Raw genomic sequence first — 19,245 nt, 5'->3', positions numbered from 1 at the left:
CTGGATGGGCGACCACCTGCTGTTTTTATTCGCATCAACTCCGCTAACATGTTAACCTTGCTAGAAATACGTACCTTGTTGTATGGGAACTTCGAAAATCAATATGAAACATTTAATCAAAGATAAATGTCTACAGTGGTTTAGAAAAATAATAATTGATATTGTTTAGTTAAGTATATTGTAATTTTGATTAGGTCTATTTACATTATATAAGGTGAAACAGTGAATTCTGATGATTAAAGAGCGCTATGGTTAGGTATTAAAGCAAATGAGATAGACTAGTTGATCGTCAGATTAAATTTCATGATGTTTAGTTTTACTTTATCAGTAATCATTGGCACGTGTCCTGTGAATCAACGCGTTTTTGCCATTATGACTTATAATACCCAATTTACAATTTATTTACAAGGTGAGTTTCTGATGGGAACTATATGAAAATGTCTTTAAGGTCGGGCTTGAGTATTTCAGCGAAGTGGTTGGAAATTTGGAATTGTTTTCTTTGCTTATCGTAGATTCTATATTTGGCTAAAATATGTTTAACAGTGAGTGGTGTTTCGCCAAGGAGAGGGGATCAAAAGGACCCATTGCACTGGGGCCCGGACTTTCAAAGGGTCCGGAGTTCATGCAAATAATAACTTCAAATACTTAAATATATACAAAAAAAAATGTTTTAAAATTAGTTGTTATTTAAGAGGGGCCCGGATTTAGTTTTGTACCAAAGCCAAAATATGATGTGGTGTATCTTAGTATCTTACAACATATACAAATATGGGAGGGTGGGTTTCTTTCTCCATTGAATGAGAGTGGGTGAGGCAAGCGTGTCTCAGTTTGAGATTGTTGATAAAGGTCTCGTATTTTATTGAGATGTTGACGGGGAAGAGAAGAAACACTTAAGTAAATTTCTTAATATCATCTAATTGGCCATTTCATTCCGTTCCACTGGACACAACAGCAATGTGTCTATATTGTCTTATTCTGTGCTAAAACATATAAACTATAAACGTATTGTAATTTGTGTTCAATATAACAATAATATTATCATTACAGTTGTATACTTATCTGAGTACCTGATGTCTCAATGACTGACTTAAATCTCTATATAATACAATATTAACCACCGTCCGTCGTTTACTATTTAATATTTAGTATTTACCATTTTACCCTATATAAGTTATGATATTTACTCATTTGTATTTTATATGCATACCCGGCCATCAACTTCTTGGGTTCTCTAATCTTCTTGTAGTCCCGTTCAGTTGGCTGAGTAAAGTCAAATAAAGTCTGTGTCGTCGATGCAGATGATGTGTTTTAGCCTTTAGGTTATAAAATATTATAACTTTGATGTCGATTGTTGTTTTATAAGTTTTGAATTTATATTTACATATATAAATGCAAAAGTAAAAAGACAACCACAATGATCGTTAAAGTGAATATGTACTCAGTGTCTGATGAAATATGTGTTACCAGTTACCACGCGTGCAGCCAGATCTGCAACATTAAATGATATTATTTACGACTAGCTGGATGTCACGCCCGTCGATGTTCAAATATTTTTATTCTGTGAGTCGCTGTTCAAAATAGTGAGAAAAAAAAAACACTACGAATGGTGGTTTCGATCCAATCAGTGACAGGCGGTTCATGTTTGCCAAGGTGCAGCAAATAAACGATAATCAAAACCATTATAATATACGAGGATTCTGCGTTTGATTGTCACGCAGACTGTTTGAGGTTTGCTCGTAAAATCGGCATCCCCTAGCTGGACTTAAGCTGAAAGTAAAATTAAACAAATTAAAGTAGCAATATTTATTAATTTTAATAAAATATACAAGCTACAAAATCAATACGAATCACCAACGCTGTTTAGAATGACAAACTTTGTTCTAAGACATTTTATTAATGGCTAAAATCGTTATTTGAACTAAAAAAATTACTGATGAAGTTACAATGCTTATAAATATTCAACCCAGGTCTTCGATAGCGTCTTAATTTTAATTTTAAAATGCTTTAATAGAGGATCGAGGATCATAGTGCTATACGGTCCCAACTCCACTCAATACGACATACTATAAAATTAATGGATTCTTCTTTTTAATAAGCTATATATAGTAGCTTATTTTATGATAAAGCGTGAAATATTAATGATTTAAATTTTAGATATTATGATTATAATGTAAAATAATTCTTTCTATCGTCATTGAACGGGGGAAATAACTATAATAGAGTAACAGATAATGTTTATAATATGCCACTAGTTTTAGCACGTACCTTATATAGTCCTTAATTTTAGGTAATTTATATTTTGTTCCTTTATATTTTATTAGTTGCATCAATATTTTTAATATCTTCCACCTTATCAGCCTAATTCAAGTTACATTATTAACAAACTTTAAAACTTTATCATGACTGAATATTTTTTTCAACTAATAGACAACCAGCTTTTTTAATTTTTTATGCAAGAAATTTCAGAAATTAATTTAATCATCTGACTCGTAGTTTCATTTTCCTCGACGTTTAGGCATTTAAATAGTAAGTTCTTAAACAATAAAACAATCTCTTTCAGTATTTCACACTTAAACTCATGTACCTACCTATACAAGATCAACACAAGTATGTAATTATATTATATTATTATCATGATTCATGAATATTTATTACTAGTTTCGTATTAATTTAACGAATTATAAATTAAGTTGTATTAAGTCTGATAGCAATTTGTTTGGTTTTTGATGTCAACATTTTCGTTATATTGACTTATTATAATAATACATCACTGTAACGCAATTTGCTGCCATCACACTACCCGAGACCATCTTGCCTGTCTTATATTATACTCCGTCTATTAATATAAAGTCTATGGTAATAGACTTTATAATTATACAACTTGTTGTTGATACTTATATAACAAATAAAAATATATAATCTGCAACGAGCAATAATATTATCTTCAACTATTACATTATTTATGGATAGTTAGGATGTCAAGACATTCAGTGGATGAATTATTTCATTACTGGGTATACAACTACTGGTCAACTAGTATAGATTGGGCACAGAAAACATAATTGAAAATTCTTTAAGCCACCTCTTAACACATAAATACATAATCATATCTATGATTTATCAATTTTCCTTGCAAAAGAATAATGTCTATGCAAAATTTTATTTTTATTTGATAGCTTTTTATAAATTAACTATGTATGTTTACAATTATATAGTAAATATACATTCAAGGAGACCCGGTTTTATGGTGTATAAAAGTATTTGATTTGAAATTAAGTTAGGTAATAAAAATTTAAAAACGTAATTTTATTTTTCATTCTGACTTTAATGTAGAATTTATTAGAACTAAAACGAATTCCAAGCCGAGGTTGTAGCACAGTTATTGTTAAATAGGTAATTATATAAAACAAACAATTTTTGAAGTGAAACTTCTTTAAGCAGCCAGTGAGAAAGAAGTTAGATCACGTGACCGTTACATTTGAGTGCCCCGTTCGACTGTTCGTTCGTTTGTATTGGTTACAGTAATGTAGGTTCTTGAAGGAAAATTATATGATGTAGCTTGTCTTGATGACAAAATATAATAATCGATATAGTTCCTTTTTTTACGAGACCCTTGCTTTAACCACTAAGTTATGGAGGAATCAATATGATACCTTTTTTTTTCACGTGTCATCACTATATGGAGGCCAAATTGTTTTCACATGTATTTACCTCCATGTAATATCGTTTATTAAAAATCAATAATATATACTACTTAGTTATGCTCTCTTCAGGTCGATAACTATTTTCCTCAGCGTGCTCAGATGTCTTTATATGGAAAATGAGCATCACGAAAGCTAACATTCATTGGTAGAATCACATGGAAATAGGCGGGGCAGGCTCCACATTATCCCTTCGGTAATCGGTATGTAGTATATATATACATGTAGTATAAGGTAAATGTGTATAAAATCATATTATAATATTGTTTTTGTTTTTCATTTAATTTCTCATTTCAGTATCACATATGAAATTCTATGAATCCAACAACTACGAAGTTTAACTTCAGACACGCGTGCTTGCACACACACAGTTATTTCATACATCGAAAATTCGGAGTGAATAAGTAGACTTTACGATTAATTTAAATCTGTTTTCAGAATTCTTTACATTTCATTACACATTAATCAGCATGTTTGTCAAAAAACATGTCTAAAATCATAATATATAGCACGTGGGTTTGATAATGACAGAAAATTACCGGGCGGGATTCCCTTAAACACATGATTAATATTCGTATATTTTCACATTCGTTATTCGTGTGGCTAAATATCAAAGGGCCCATTGCTGTAACAAATACTAAATACTAGTAGGTATGTTGTTAATATTATATTTAACCAATAAAACATTGGTAAATGTAAACTTGTAAACTTGTAAACTTGCAAAAATAAACAAAATTATATACGAGTTTATATTGCATACATGTTCGTTCAACGTGATTAATTTTTGTTGTATTATAATTATATATAATATTACAGTTGACATACGTATCATTTTTAAAACTAATTTTAATTAAAAACTGGAATGTTGGTAATTAAATCCAGATGATATTGTGTTAGGTAATTATTATATTCGTTGGTCCATTGAATAGGTGCACTCTGCGTGAATTTATAATTAATAGTATGTATATTATGTTTAATACTTATTACTGATGAGAGAGGTTCAATAATATATTTAACACTAGAACTAAATTCTGGTTTTTATCTTGTCAATATCATATTGTTTATTATTACACACTTTAACAATATAAAATACACAGTCATTGCAATTATTGTTCGCTGAAAATTAATCTCAAAAAATATTGTGCTATTTATAATAATATATTGCAAGCATATTTACAACACTTTATTATTATATACGTGTTTTGATGTCTTAAAGTATTGTCTAAGCTTTTCTATTTTCTATTCATCATAAGAAGTCAAAACTATGTAGTACGCGTCTAACTGTATAAGCGTTTAACAAAACTTTCCTTTAACCAAAATCAAACTCGTATAAATAGGCAATTATAAAATCAATTTTAATTTATTTAATAAATTCAACGACATTTGGAGGATTTCTCAACCACGGGTACAAGAAAAATATAATGTATAATATTCTCAAACCGGTATTAAATATTGTATATGCATGTATACATACTAAAATTTAAAGAAAAAATGTATACATATAAAACAAGTGTTTTGTAGCAATAAATAATACCAGCAAATATTAGAATAATATAAACCTTATAAACAACGGAAGTGTATAATAATATGATATATGAATATATTATCATAGCATAAATATTCTAGTTTACGCACCATTATCGATAGAAGAGCATTCGTAGATGAGATAGTACCGGTACCCAACATGGCCTGAAACCTGGTATTGGTAGGAGTCTCGGATATCAATATTAAAGGCTTATATCCATTCAACTATTCTATAGGAGTATTGACTCTCATTTCGATCAATCCTTGAATGTTAAAAATTATTTCAAAATTGCTAACGTCCGTCGTCTAAAGAATTACGTTTAAGAATCAGACCAATTAATCCAGGGGCGTATTTAGGGGGGAGCTACAGGGCACTGTTGTCCCGGGCGTCTGAGTAGGAGAAGGCGGCTAATTTTTTTATAATTTAAATTTGTATTTTGAATAATGATTAATGAGGCGTATTTTTTTTGTTGCCCCTTGGTGTCAAATTCCTAAATACGGCCCTGAATTAACCAACATATAATAATTATGTTCAGGATGAGAGATTTTCATAGTCAGCTATCAAATCAACTCGAGAAACGATTTTGAGAACTGATTAATCCATTGTGTGTCTATAACATTGGCAAGCAACAACCTAACAACCTAACCAATCAATGAGCATTCTCAACATGATATAGGGCGCGAGAATCAACTACGCTGGTGAATCGAAGTTATTGTCGAGTTTCGTGCAATCAATAAACACATAACACGTAACTATTGACTACAATTTTATTATAATCAATGCATGGAGACGACGGTTAATAGAGAAAGAACAAACAAGATTCACGAGTCCTAAACTTTGTTAACACGTTGAATACTGAATGCGCTGGTACGATTTCGATTCTGATTGAGGGAACACAGATAATAGTGGCAATATGCCTTTGTCTTACGCGCCAAACAATGGCTTAGCAAACCGTCGCTTTAACTGTTGTTCACAATGTAATATGATGTGTGTGGGTCATCGGGATTATTATTCGCACTTACATATGTTGTCAGCTAACTTATGAAGATAATCTTCGTGGATTATCACGATTGGTTTTCCGGTGATATTTTGTTTTTTAGTTCTATGGTTAGCATAATATAGAGTCCCAGATGTCTATACATCCTTATTATATCTAACGTGGAAATTAATTTTATTTATAAATTGTTGTAAGTTCTCGTAATAACGCATACAACGAATTTTTTTATAAAATATCATATTAGGCAGATACAAAATAATGTGATGTCAGTTTGAAATGTTTATGAAATCTAAATCTAACACGTCAGATTGGTTATACGTCGTCGTATACAATACTCCGTGTGCAAATTATTATCTACGTTTTTTTGTTTTTTATTAATCACTATAGGCACATTCTAATAAGGGCAAATCTAAGTTCCAGTGAATCAGAGAAATTAACATAAAATCGATTTCATTATTCATACAATATTAATGTAAAACTAGTTATATTATAAAACAGTATGTTTTTGTTACTCGTTTAATTCTGATTAATGTGTTCTCATATATTTTTGAAAATTACTCTATCATGTCATATACTTATTTACCTACATGATTTGACTTTATTTCGTAAAGTTTTTAATTTTTAATATTTATATATTTATATATAATTATTGATTGCGAAGATTAAATTATTTTTAAAATGTAAATGTAAATTAATGATATTATTAAAGTTGAAAAAAAAAATTAACATATTACATAGCAGCATATATATGAGGTAAGTACCTACTTCGGTAATAAATCAAAATAAAGTTTTTTGCTTTAGTCTAAAAAAAAAAATTATTATTATTATTAAATCCAAACGAGTTGTCCGACTTTCCCGCAGACTCTCGTGATGCGCAAGACTGTATATCAGTCGACACGACTACGAAGATTATAGGTAATAATAATAATAATAATATAATAATATACTTATATCACTAATATCATTTACAAACATCATCGTTTTTCACCGCAAATAACGTATTCGTTTCCCCGATTCCTCTAACCTTGTCTGCAGAATCGCGGTCCACCGGTCAAGGTCGATCCGGAATCCAAAACAAATTATTATTATCATCATCGAACTGACACTCGGCGACATCACAGCTCCAGCGGTGGCGTGTTATATAATAATAATAATAACAATAATAATTATCGTCTCCTCCTACCCATCCGATTCGCGCACGTGGTCTTCGGCGTCGGCTACTATGGTCACCGGCCGATGCTGCTGCTGTTGCAGTTTAGTTTGAGCGCCTCTCGTGTGTTTCGTGTACAGTATGATTCGCACGCGAGAGTCGTACGGACCACCATCGTTCGGTTGTCGTAAGTCTTGTTTCCAAAGCGTTCAATAGCTGCTCCGCTCCAACCAGTGCTCTTTTTAGCAGTGAGTACGTCCTACTTATTATGCCTATGCCTTAACATTATGCGCACAGTCGCGTCATACTAGTGCTATTATATTATAATATCCATTATTGTCACTTAAGAATATTATGGTTTATTCGCCGTTTTAACAACGGAATGATATTTCAACCTCTCACTCTTCATCTGTCCCAACCTATATCAATACATCGTGACCACCTATTATTGAATATAATGTAGTATTATCTATTTCTTTGATCGTGTAGGCTTTTTAATTTAATTGTATACTATTGTTACTGTTTTTCATTTTATTTTCCTTATAAGCAACCTCATCTATATTATATTAAGTAATTTTTGAAACTAATTGTGATCACAGAGTTAAAATTATAAAAAAAAAAAAACCCCAACGGAATATTATTAATGTTGATTATATTGCACGTTTATTATGTCATACGTTGGGCACTCAACCTTACGGCTATAACTGCTATAAGCGGTTTGTGTAAGTTAGATACTTTTTTCGGTGATTAAATCATATTACCTACGAATTACACTTTTCAAAATTGTAATAAGATTGTTATTTTATTATTATTTTCCATTTGGTAAATTTACATTATTTTGAGTTAAAAAAACCCTCATTACGATTAAAGTTAATTTTTATTTTAAAAAAACATTATGAGAGCTCAATATTCCTACTATGTTGTTAAGAGGACGCTACACCCGCATGTGTTGTCTCCGTTTTACAAATGCGTAACATAGCAAAATCTATTTAGCGTGGGACAACTGTTCTCCCTCAATATTTATAATAGAATTTTCAAAATTTCACAACGCATAGGTAAGAACTTTATCTGTGTCATAGCGTCGTTATTTTTTTTGATAGCACAAACCAATAATTTTAAGTAATTTAATGAAAAAATAAAAGTATTTTCTTAAGCTTATAACTTTAATTATATTAATGTTATCAAAAAAATATCGACGCTATGACACAGATAAAGTTCTTACCTATGTGTTGTGAAATTTTGAAAATTCTATTATAAAACAGTTGCTGTCCCGCACTAAACAGATTTTGCTATGTTATACGTTTGTAAGACGGAGACAACACATGCGGGTGTGGCGTCCTCTTAATATATTATACCTATTATAACTATGCAACCATTAATGACATTTTAAAAATAATATTTAAATAATTACCAAAGTTTTAATTGTGTTCTTTATTTTTTTAAATAACGTATTTTCCAAATCACTATTTATGAAAAACAAAATATTCTTGTCGAATAGATATTACCTACCTACTTAAATTATATACTTATAGTAAATAAATAAATAATCTATTTGTTTTCAAAATATAAGTATAAAAATATATAGCCATGAGTTATTTAATAACTTTACTAGGAACAAAAAAGGAACTTAAATTATTTCAAAATTATTCAAAATGTTCGTTCTAGTATAACTTGTCATAGGTATAAGTTAAATTATTCCCCAACATTGGCTATAAGTGTGTGTTTACTTCAACCGATAATATTCATACATAAATAAAATATATCTTCATTCAATTACCAGTGCTCAATAATACTGTATACCTATTAATTAGAGATGTTACGAACTGTTCGATTTTCGAACCGAACCGAACTCTGGGTGTTCGGTTCGATTCGAAAATCGAATTGGAAATTCCAAATAATCGAACCAAACCAAATATCTAATATTTCCGTTCGATAATCGAACCAGAGAAATAAAAATAAAAGTCGATGGATTAACGGCTAAAATTATAAATTATAATTAAATAATTAATAATTAATAGATTAATATTAGTTGTCTAATATTTGCTTGTTTTAAATATTGATGTTTTCCGCTTTTTCTTATTCTTATCAGTTATCATCATATTAATAATTAAAAATTAAAAATCTCATGCATAATAATTATTAACTATTAAAGTATTTAAAGTATTTAAGTAAATAGTTGTAAAATCTTTATTCAATAATTCTGAGGTATGGTGGCTAAATGATAAATAAATAAATAAATATTAAATAAAATAATATCCAATTTAACTTTTAATGTTCGATTCGAGTTCAATAAAATATTTGAAGAGTTCGGTTCGGTTCGGGTTCGATTAAAAGTGTGTAGGTTAGAATCTGTTCGAGTTCGTTAATTTAAAGAATAGTTCGGTTCGGGTTCGGTTCGACCTTAAATATTATGGTTTGTAACATCTCTACTATTAATATATACACATATAATAAACTACACTATAACTGTGATAAAAATGATTGAATGTACATATACATATAGTATACGAATATATATATTATACATACATTTAATTGAAATGTTTAATCTAGTTGAAATAAATATTTTCAAAGTTAAAATCAATTTTTTATTAGTTATTACTTATTGCCAATATAATATTAGTACTAATATAAGTATTCTATTATACCATTATTACCTACTGGGAAACATTTTATGTAAATTAACTTTTTCCGTAAATTTCATTGAGAGGATAATAAATTATACTGAATTAAAACTACGTAATTGTCATCATATTACCGAATCGAAAACAACATGTTAAGAAGTAAGAACTCTGCAATATGAATTCTAATGTTTGCATCAGGAAGACATTGTGTTTGTTGTGGTACAATTAAACGTTTTAATCCAAATCAAACTAAATAATGTATTTTTACTAGAAGCCATTAAAAAAAATTATATTTGCTTAAATATTGCCAAGAAGGCAATAGAGTCCATTTTAATTAAAACAATTCTTCCCAGTACCAAAATATTTCTTCATCCACAATTGATTGTAATAACTATGTCACTTTTATGTTTATACCTAATTATTATATTTTTTGGCTTCCAACTATATTTACATTTTAACCAATCATTCATAAACTGTAAATAATATTAATTTTAAAAACTATATTATTTTTCTTTTTTTAATTATTTGAATTCGCTAAATTTTTTGAATTCAATTCTTAATCAGGTGTCTGTTTTGAAATCTGCAAAATATATTTTTTCAAAACTTCGTTATCTGTTTATTTTTTAATTAAAATATAAAACACAATGTTAATGTTTTCATAATTGCTAGAGTTACTGTTTGTTTATTATCTATATAGTATAAATGTAAAATATTATGTTAATATTTAGTATTTTAAATGGTTAAATTTGTTTTGAGAACTAATTCAATTATTTCCCAAATCAATTTCCAATAATAAGATAAATATTGTTATGTATTGTAATGCATATTTTTGATTCACTTAAAAAAAAAAAAAATAACACTATGCAATAATAAAATCCATTTTAAATATTAATTTATTAGAGTGCTTATGACACACCAACTAAAATTATCTAGAATTTATCCTCTTGCTATAATATTAGCCTTATGTTAATTTGAATAAATTTTAAGTAATCAACAAAAAATTTTGCAATACTATATACTTCAATTTAATTGTAGTGGTATACAATTAAATAATTAGTTACATAATCGTGTCCATACATTAAAAAATTCTAGTATAACGTACATTTTTTTAAATCTACTAAAAGATGTTTATTATTAATTATATTATAATTATAAACTATTAGAAATAGTGATTTTCAAAATTATTTTACTCACATTTTCACGGTATTCCTCATTAAAATAAATTAGGCACCATTTATATTTTTAGAAACTTTATATTTCTAATTTCTGTATTATGAATGTGTTATTAGTTTTACAATAATATGATATGCCTATAATAGTGAGTGGCTTATTTTTGTTTTGTTGACTTTTTATAACAGAAAAAATTATCTTCTGGTAATATCAAATTTATGGGTTCTGACAACAAAACTGGATATAGTTTATTATTATTATTTTTTTTTTTTTTTTTTTTTTTTTAAAGATGGTATCAAAAATCAAAAACTCCGTGAGTGTAGCCCGATTGACTAAAATACGGATAATTTAATTTCACGCAAATGGTTTCTTTTAATGTTTTACAGATTTTTTTAGATTCTTAACGCTCCGATAGATATCAATACATTTTATAATGATTTTATATTTTTTCTTTAGTATCTGTTACCAACTTTTGGGGGATATAAATTGCTTTAATCATTAATTTTGACAAAAATTCCTAATAGCAAATCGGAACTCATTGGTCCATTGGAGATTCAAAAGTAAATAAATATAAAGAAGAATTTCTTTTATCACACAATATTTCAAAAATATTAAAATACATAACAAAATTTGTTTGTAAAAATTGCGAAATATTTTAAGGTTTAATTGTTGATAAAAAGCATAAAATCACGATAATTTGCTTATTATTTTGTAATTAACAATGTATAACATTTTTAATTTTACTATCTATGAATTAGAAATGTGATACAAAGTGTACCGTAAAAAATTTTTACAGAAACTTCAAAACATCAAAAATACAAATTAACAATAGTTTGAACAATTTTAGTTATTTATTTCCAATAAAAAATATATAATATTATACATAAAAATACCTTGATACATTTCATTTATTTAATCATTTCAATTAAAAATTAAAAATTAAAATAAATAAAATTATAAATTATTTGAACCACGCTTATTGATATTATAAATCTACGATTCGTTGGTATTCTTTAAGAATTTAAAAACAACTACCTAGTTACATTATAACAATGATTAGCTACTATTCGGACTACCTACCTCAATGGCAATGTACCTTTGCCCGACATCAACTAAACATAAAAACGAAGAACTCTACTATTGTTATTCTTAAAATGAATGAAAGTCAAATAAAATAAAATCGTGTCGTTTCTAATGTTTCTATAAAGAACCTTAAAAATATATTTTATGCTGGTAGAAACTAGAAATGCATTTAAGTTGGTATGGTATTTTAAAATCTGCACCCAGAAATATACCTTTTATCATAGCAATGATTGTAATTATTTATTTCACTACTAACCTACCTTAATATTAATAAACACTGTAAGTGCTTAGAATAGTCGTGTCAACAGCTAATTTTTTTTTTAATTGTTAGTAATTTTTGATCTTTTAAGTCATTGTTTTCTTTTATTGATCTGTTTGATATTTCTAACTAATTCTTCCCATTCTTGCACACCCTCTGAGTTATTATTTCATTTTTGTCTTACTAATTTTTTTATACTTATTTATTAAAAGAATAAATTAGAAACATAGTTTTTTAAATTAATAATGCATTTTACAGGACTTAATGCAATTTAAGACTTTTAGTGCATCGAATCACATCCCTATCATAATTATTTTTATTTTTATCCACCAGCTGTAATGTGTATACCTACACATAAGGGAGTTCCTAATGTATTAATTAATTATATTGATATTGTATCTGATGATAACGTCATAACAATAACATTTTTATAATATTATTTAGTTATCACTTATCTATACTATTCCGATTTCAATTTAAAATATAATAACATAACATTTGAAATTGCCAATGTTCTGTTATTTTCTAAATAAAATATTGTAATTAGATATTTTTTTTTTTAAATATGAATTTTCCAAATATCTTGTAGGTTGCAACCTATAACTCGTTATATAGATTTTTTCGTTACAGGATATAGTGGCATTATAATGATTGTGTTATTATATAATCGATCTTAACTTTGAAAATACATAATACTAAAATCAATACTACTTATAAATAATTATAATTAATATATTAGAAATAAATCGATTCAAGATACATCAATTGTTCATTAAAAACATTATGTTATAACGCTTGTCTGTGATTTATATATTTTTTGGCTTAATATAATGTTATCAAAAAATAAAAATATTACCTTTTTAAAGCCAACCATTTAATATGCAACTATTAGCTAGGATAAAAAGAAACTTTCTGAACAAAAAAAAAGCGTCTTAAAAAAAAAAAAAATTAATGACATACTTAAATGTGAAACAGAATAAACGTTCCGTATGAATCGATTAAAAACCCGTTACATAATTGTTTATTTTTACGTTTAAAATTTTTTAAGAAGAGGTTTTATAAAAAAATATTAAAATAAGTGATTTTTAGTAATTAAAATAATTTCCCAAGTTTTAAAATCCTTGAGACATAGCAATAGCATATGCAATTTTTATCTACCTATTTGTTGTTTTATTATTACTCGCGTAACATTTGACGTATTTTGTTTTCATTGGCAAACATTTTGGCAAAATGTTATACAAAATGAATGGTATAAAAGCATTGAATTTATACTAAATTAATATGAATATGACTCATTGTAGTCATCACACATTATAGTCATAATATATAATATAAACAATTAATTACAATTTTGATTACTGATTAACGCGTTTAGGTACCTTAGGTATTTGAGTGTTTGTAAATAAAGTTCGTGTATTGAATAGAAGTTTAATTATGGATTTTAAATTACAAATATGATAAATAATTTATTATTTTGATAGAAAGAAGCTGCCAAAATATTTTGACTAATCCACGTCATCAATACAAAGTTATGTAGTAAATTCTAAAATAATTAGGAGATTGTGTATTTGGTTTATCATATTACAATCACTTCACACTTGATTTATTAATTTTTCTTCGTTTTAAATGTAATTAAAATAAAGACGTGATAAAATTATGTTAATAAGTTAAATTGATACAAATATATAGGTGTAGTATATTATGCAATGAGTATAAATCATAATAATAAATATAGTTAGTACAAATTATATAATGCGTTCAAGTGTTACTAATTTCACACTGCTGTAGGCTGTTATCATATAAAAATGACTTAATATAACTAATTATTTTGCATACAAAATTAAATATTAGTTACAACTTGTTCCATCTATTAATTGTAATGTTGTTATTTCTGTGTTATGTATATGTTCGCCTTGTGGATTACATTCATAAAATATTTTTATCAATTTATTTTTGGTGTAACATTATTAATAACATACGTGTGCCTATAGATAACGGACGATCCAAGTGACCACACTGTCTGTTATTATACTAAAATAAATAAAAATATTATTATACCGTTCAAGGTTTTATTTTTATAATAATGTGTTTAACCACTCAATTAAACTTTTATCGTCGATTAAATCACTGGATGAGGTGGTGAGAGGACACACATTTTTATGACTCTATAATATAATATACACTCTAATATACTATTTAGGTAGGTACGCACGTATTAAAGTTAAAAAAATACATTATACGAAGATCATAAATCTTAAAAATTTTGATTATCTTTTAATAATAATTTACGATGGTTTTTTGGTACCAACTACCTGTAAATAATTACTTTTCATCGCGAATATTTATTCACCATAACATGTTCACGATGCAGCGATATTAAAACTTCAATAGAAATGGTGCCAGTTTTAAATCTTGTACATTGATTTCGAGGTTTGAAACGACAACTCACGGTCGTCTAGATCTAACATAATATTCCGATTTTAGGTGGTTATTACTCGTAAAATAAATACTCTATGAAACAATATTCTTTGAAACCACTTAAACACTTAAATAACTGAAAAATGTATTAACAAAAAAAAAATATAACAATTAAAAAGTTTTTTTATTGAGTTGTAAAAAAATACACTTCTGTTGAATACTAGGTGTCCAAACTGATAGTGTGTGGCCGAAATAACCTACTAAATATTTTTGTCCCGTACCTAACTAAAAAGTAAAAGCACTCTATGAATACGTATATCGTAATATACTCATGAATGGCAAAGTTTATTATTTACAGCTGTATATAGATACTTACTATGAAAAAAGAAAACCAAACGTGCGAACTTGAACTAAATGAAATGAAAACATGAAATAACAATTTACATTCGGATACGTTCAGCTATGTGATATACACATGCGGAAACAAAATAAATTAGTTTAGTGCATTTGTGTACCTAATAATATTGTACGTAATAAGGGTTTCCAAAACAAAATAAAAAAATCTCCATTCCACGAAAAAATGACATTTTTTTTATAGGTTTCTTACACGCCGAAACAATGAATTATTCATAATAATATGATGAAATTATGAATTAAATTTAAAATAACAATCATTTTACTAGTTACAAGTTTACAACATATATACAATAACTTAGATTCAAACTCTGTGCGGTTTGTTAACAGCTTGCATGTTGCCTACTAAATGTAATAACCGCATGTAAGAGTTATCCCGAGAATATCCGGGATAATATTAGGTTTCCACGTCGTTCATCTCTCAGAATTATTCGTATAATATAATATGTAATATGTATTAAGGTCCACAGCAGTCTTATCTTGGCGTTTAACAATTCGTTATTATTTTTTATTACGCTCGTCCACGTCCACGAGATAGCGATAAAAGAAAATACATAAAAAGTGTTTTAACTTTATTGTTATTTTTACAAAACAACCGTATTCATACAAGATCGCCAAAACATGTCGCAAGTAGGTACCTATATACCACCTACCTATATACACTATTATGTCAAGTAAATAATAAAATAAAATGTGTAAAAATCTAGAAATCATATTAATTATCGATTCATTAAAAAATGGTTAAATATTTGTCGGATCAAAAAACCGCCGTGAGTGTGACGTTGTGACCGCCAAATCGAGTACATTATGTCAATTACTTCATCTCGTGGATTATCTTTCTTCTTCCTCATGTTTATTATTCATGTTCTAGTGAGAAAAATTATAGAAAAACCATTTCGTTAAAAATACATTTTTAATTAGACACAGATAGTTTATTATTCAAAACAACTATCCTACTGTAGTTATACTAACTGATTATAATATTATATAGTCATCAATCTAATACGGTCGTAGGTCACCAAATACATGACGGCCTATTATCTCATGAAGTTATACATATTATTGTTGTATTAAACTTACCAGCTTAAAACCACATTTTTCACGAATTAAAATTATAATTTCAACATAATGCTACAACAGTAAACTCCGCTTTTAATACTCGCGCAGATAAAAGGTTCAATCGCTTATTAGATTCAAAATCGCCTGAAACGGTCCAGATGTAATCAAATATATAAAAAAATTGATTATAAGACTTAAATTGTATAGGAAAAATTATGGAAAGTAAACTTTTCTGTTGGTTATTACTGATTTCTAACCATACAAGCGGTCTTAAACCGGTGGTTCACACCCCAAATTTGGGTCACGTAAGCTATAAAAATGGATCACTACAGGTCTTCATTTTTAAAAATAAAAAAATTCTAGACTATAAAATTATAAACTATGAATTCGGATATGTTATGAATATATTGAATAAACATTTACAATCAGATATTATAATGACAGTTAAAATCTCTACTAACATAGAAAATTAATTAATTGAGCTTACTTGTGATCCCATACTTACACAGATGTTGATCAAAACTTCCTTTGATAGTGTTTTTGGCATACTCTTGCATGGGAAATTATTTGAAACTAGCAACTAGAGCCTTTTTTCCCCTCATAACTGACAAAGTTGACATAGGTCGTGAAAGTTTTTTTTTACAAAAACAACTATTGTGACAGTAGTGTTGACGACCACTGCTAACTATTATACTATATAATATTATGTACAACAAATTTTATCGTAATTATTATTGTATATATGTTTGTATTGTATTTATTTAATAATAATATGTAAAAATAATGTTAATATTAGGAAATTCATTACAAATTGCTTTGTTTTTTCCCTACTTTGTCTACAAGATTTAATCGATTATAAGACTCACTTTGTGCCGATCCCAATGTGAGTCTTATGGCCGCTTCTACTGTATTACGTAATATTTTCTTAAAACAAATAGTACATTTAATTATACATAATGCTGTTATGTCACTGTAATAATATTGTATTGTACCTATGAATCTTGAAACTTTCACATGAGATGATGTGTCTATACAATAAAACACAAGGCATGATGCATTAAACCGGCTCTGTGGGCCGTGAAGTCAAACACCTATATAGCCAACATATAGTATTTCATTGAATAAAAATACATAGAAGTATTGAAACCATTATTGCCTTTGCCAATATGTTTAGAATTGATCGTGCTCTAATCTGTGAAACATATTATTATAGTATTGTTTTAGTCATATGTGAACGGGTTCCTTGGAATGATACGTATACACCATTTTGATAACTTGAAAGCCTCGATAACTCGAACTTGCCCCTCGAAGTGTATGTAAGTTGTGTTTGAGGTACCTACATACGACTCGAAAAATACATAAGTTGAATTTATTTTTACTCCCCTTGAGATCCAACTCTTACTCGATTATACATGTATGCATATTAGCATATTAAATACTACATTCATTCAAGTTTCTTTTTTTTTTTAAATATATTTTTTATATGTGAGTTGTCGAAAATGTTACCAATGTAAACTTGAACGTGATACATTTCGTGTCAGCTTATTAAAACGCTCAACGGCCTACGTTTTGATACAAAAAAGTAACATAATTCGTGTACTGCCATAAAATAATCTCAAGTTTTGTGAAGAATATTGGTACCTTATGATCTTGATTTAAGATTAAAAAGTACCTAAGTAGGTTTATATTATTATATTAAATTTAAAAGCAGTAAAATATTATAACATTCACATACATATTCTAATTTTTAAACAAAAATCGAGGGGTCTAGGTTCACTTAGCTGGGCTAAGCCAATTGAGCCTCCTTCTTTCCAATTCACCCAATTTCCGACGATGACATAATAGTTAAGAAAATTATTTAACAAAGAACATGACATATATTTGTACCAAATAAAATATCATGCATCATATAAGAGATACTTATCAAAAATTTAAATAAGTTTATTATTAGAATATGATCATAATATGATATTGTTGTTTGTACATAAATATGACACATTTTATTGGATAATAAAAAAGTATAATTATTTTATGATAAATTTAAATGTACCTATTTATTGTTTAGAATAATATTATTATATTTATAATTCAAGAATACATATGTACTAAACTATTTTTAATAAGTTTATGATGCTATAATGTGCTACGTGAATAACATATTTTGGAATATACGTAGAGATTTATTTATTTATTTTGAAGTTGAATTATTCACTTAATTTTAAATATAAAATATTTTTTCTTATTATGCTTACAATAATTAGTTCAGTAGTATTTGAATGGTTCTTTTTTTTTCTAAAATTACTACCAAAATACTTTTGGACATTTGATAACACGATTTCCGTACCCGTAGCCTGTACAATAAACCCGCAACACATTTTAAGTAGGGAAATATTCTTTTGTATCAACTTCACTTTTTGAAAATGTCACAATACTGTTGTGTGATTTTATTCTTATGCGGGAACACTATGGCCGACGGTGGTGAGCCCACAGTGTTGTCAAACTCTATCGTCGGTTAAAACTTCGGTACTGAATGCTGCCTAAATAAAAGCAGTAGGCAAAAAAAAACTACTACACTTATTCTTTTCCAGTGATTTACTAGATAAATTTACTGAAAAAAGTGTATTATAGTCTGGCAGTTAGATAATTATGGTGGTTTACAATAATTAATATTTTATACTTAAAGGGCAGGTATGTAAAATCTTAATTCGTAGATATAGTTACTAGTGGTCTAGTTTTTTTAATTATTATTTAATAATAATAACTTTATAATGGTAAATATATTATTATTATTGGTACATCAATTTTTTTTTAAATGTATTTATTAAAAAGATTTTCTACACTATGA

General features: G+C 27.6%; 1 protein-coding gene across 5 annotated transcripts in view; it reads left to right on the top strand.

Annotated features, from left to right (window-relative positions):
* The first annotated feature begins 7,463 nt into the window (after positions 1-7,463).
* LOC107167445 (pyrokinin-1 receptor-like) overlaps positions 7,464-19,245 on the top strand; it is a 66,438-nt gene continuing 54,656 nt past the window's right edge. For 2 of the 5 annotated variants that reach the window (XM_015516483.2, XM_015516485.2), the window contains exon 1: positions 7,464-7,621. The gene's annotated coding sequence lies outside the window, so the exon portion shown is untranslated. Of the gene's footprint in view, positions 7,626-19,245 lie in introns of all 5 variants that reach the window. The other 3 variants (XM_015516484.2, XM_089223112.1, XM_089223113.1) reach the window with 3 other exon arrangements.

This window comes from Diuraphis noxia, unplaced genomic scaffold, assembly GCF_037042655.1.
Source record: "Diuraphis noxia isolate RWA-SAM2 unplaced genomic scaffold, SU_Dnox_SAM2 contig0003, whole genome shotgun sequence".
Taxonomy (NCBI): Eukaryota; Metazoa; Arthropoda; class Insecta; order Hemiptera; family Aphididae; genus Diuraphis; species Diuraphis noxia.
Note: the sequence above shows the minus strand (reverse complement) of the source record. Positions and strands in the feature narration are given on the sequence as shown.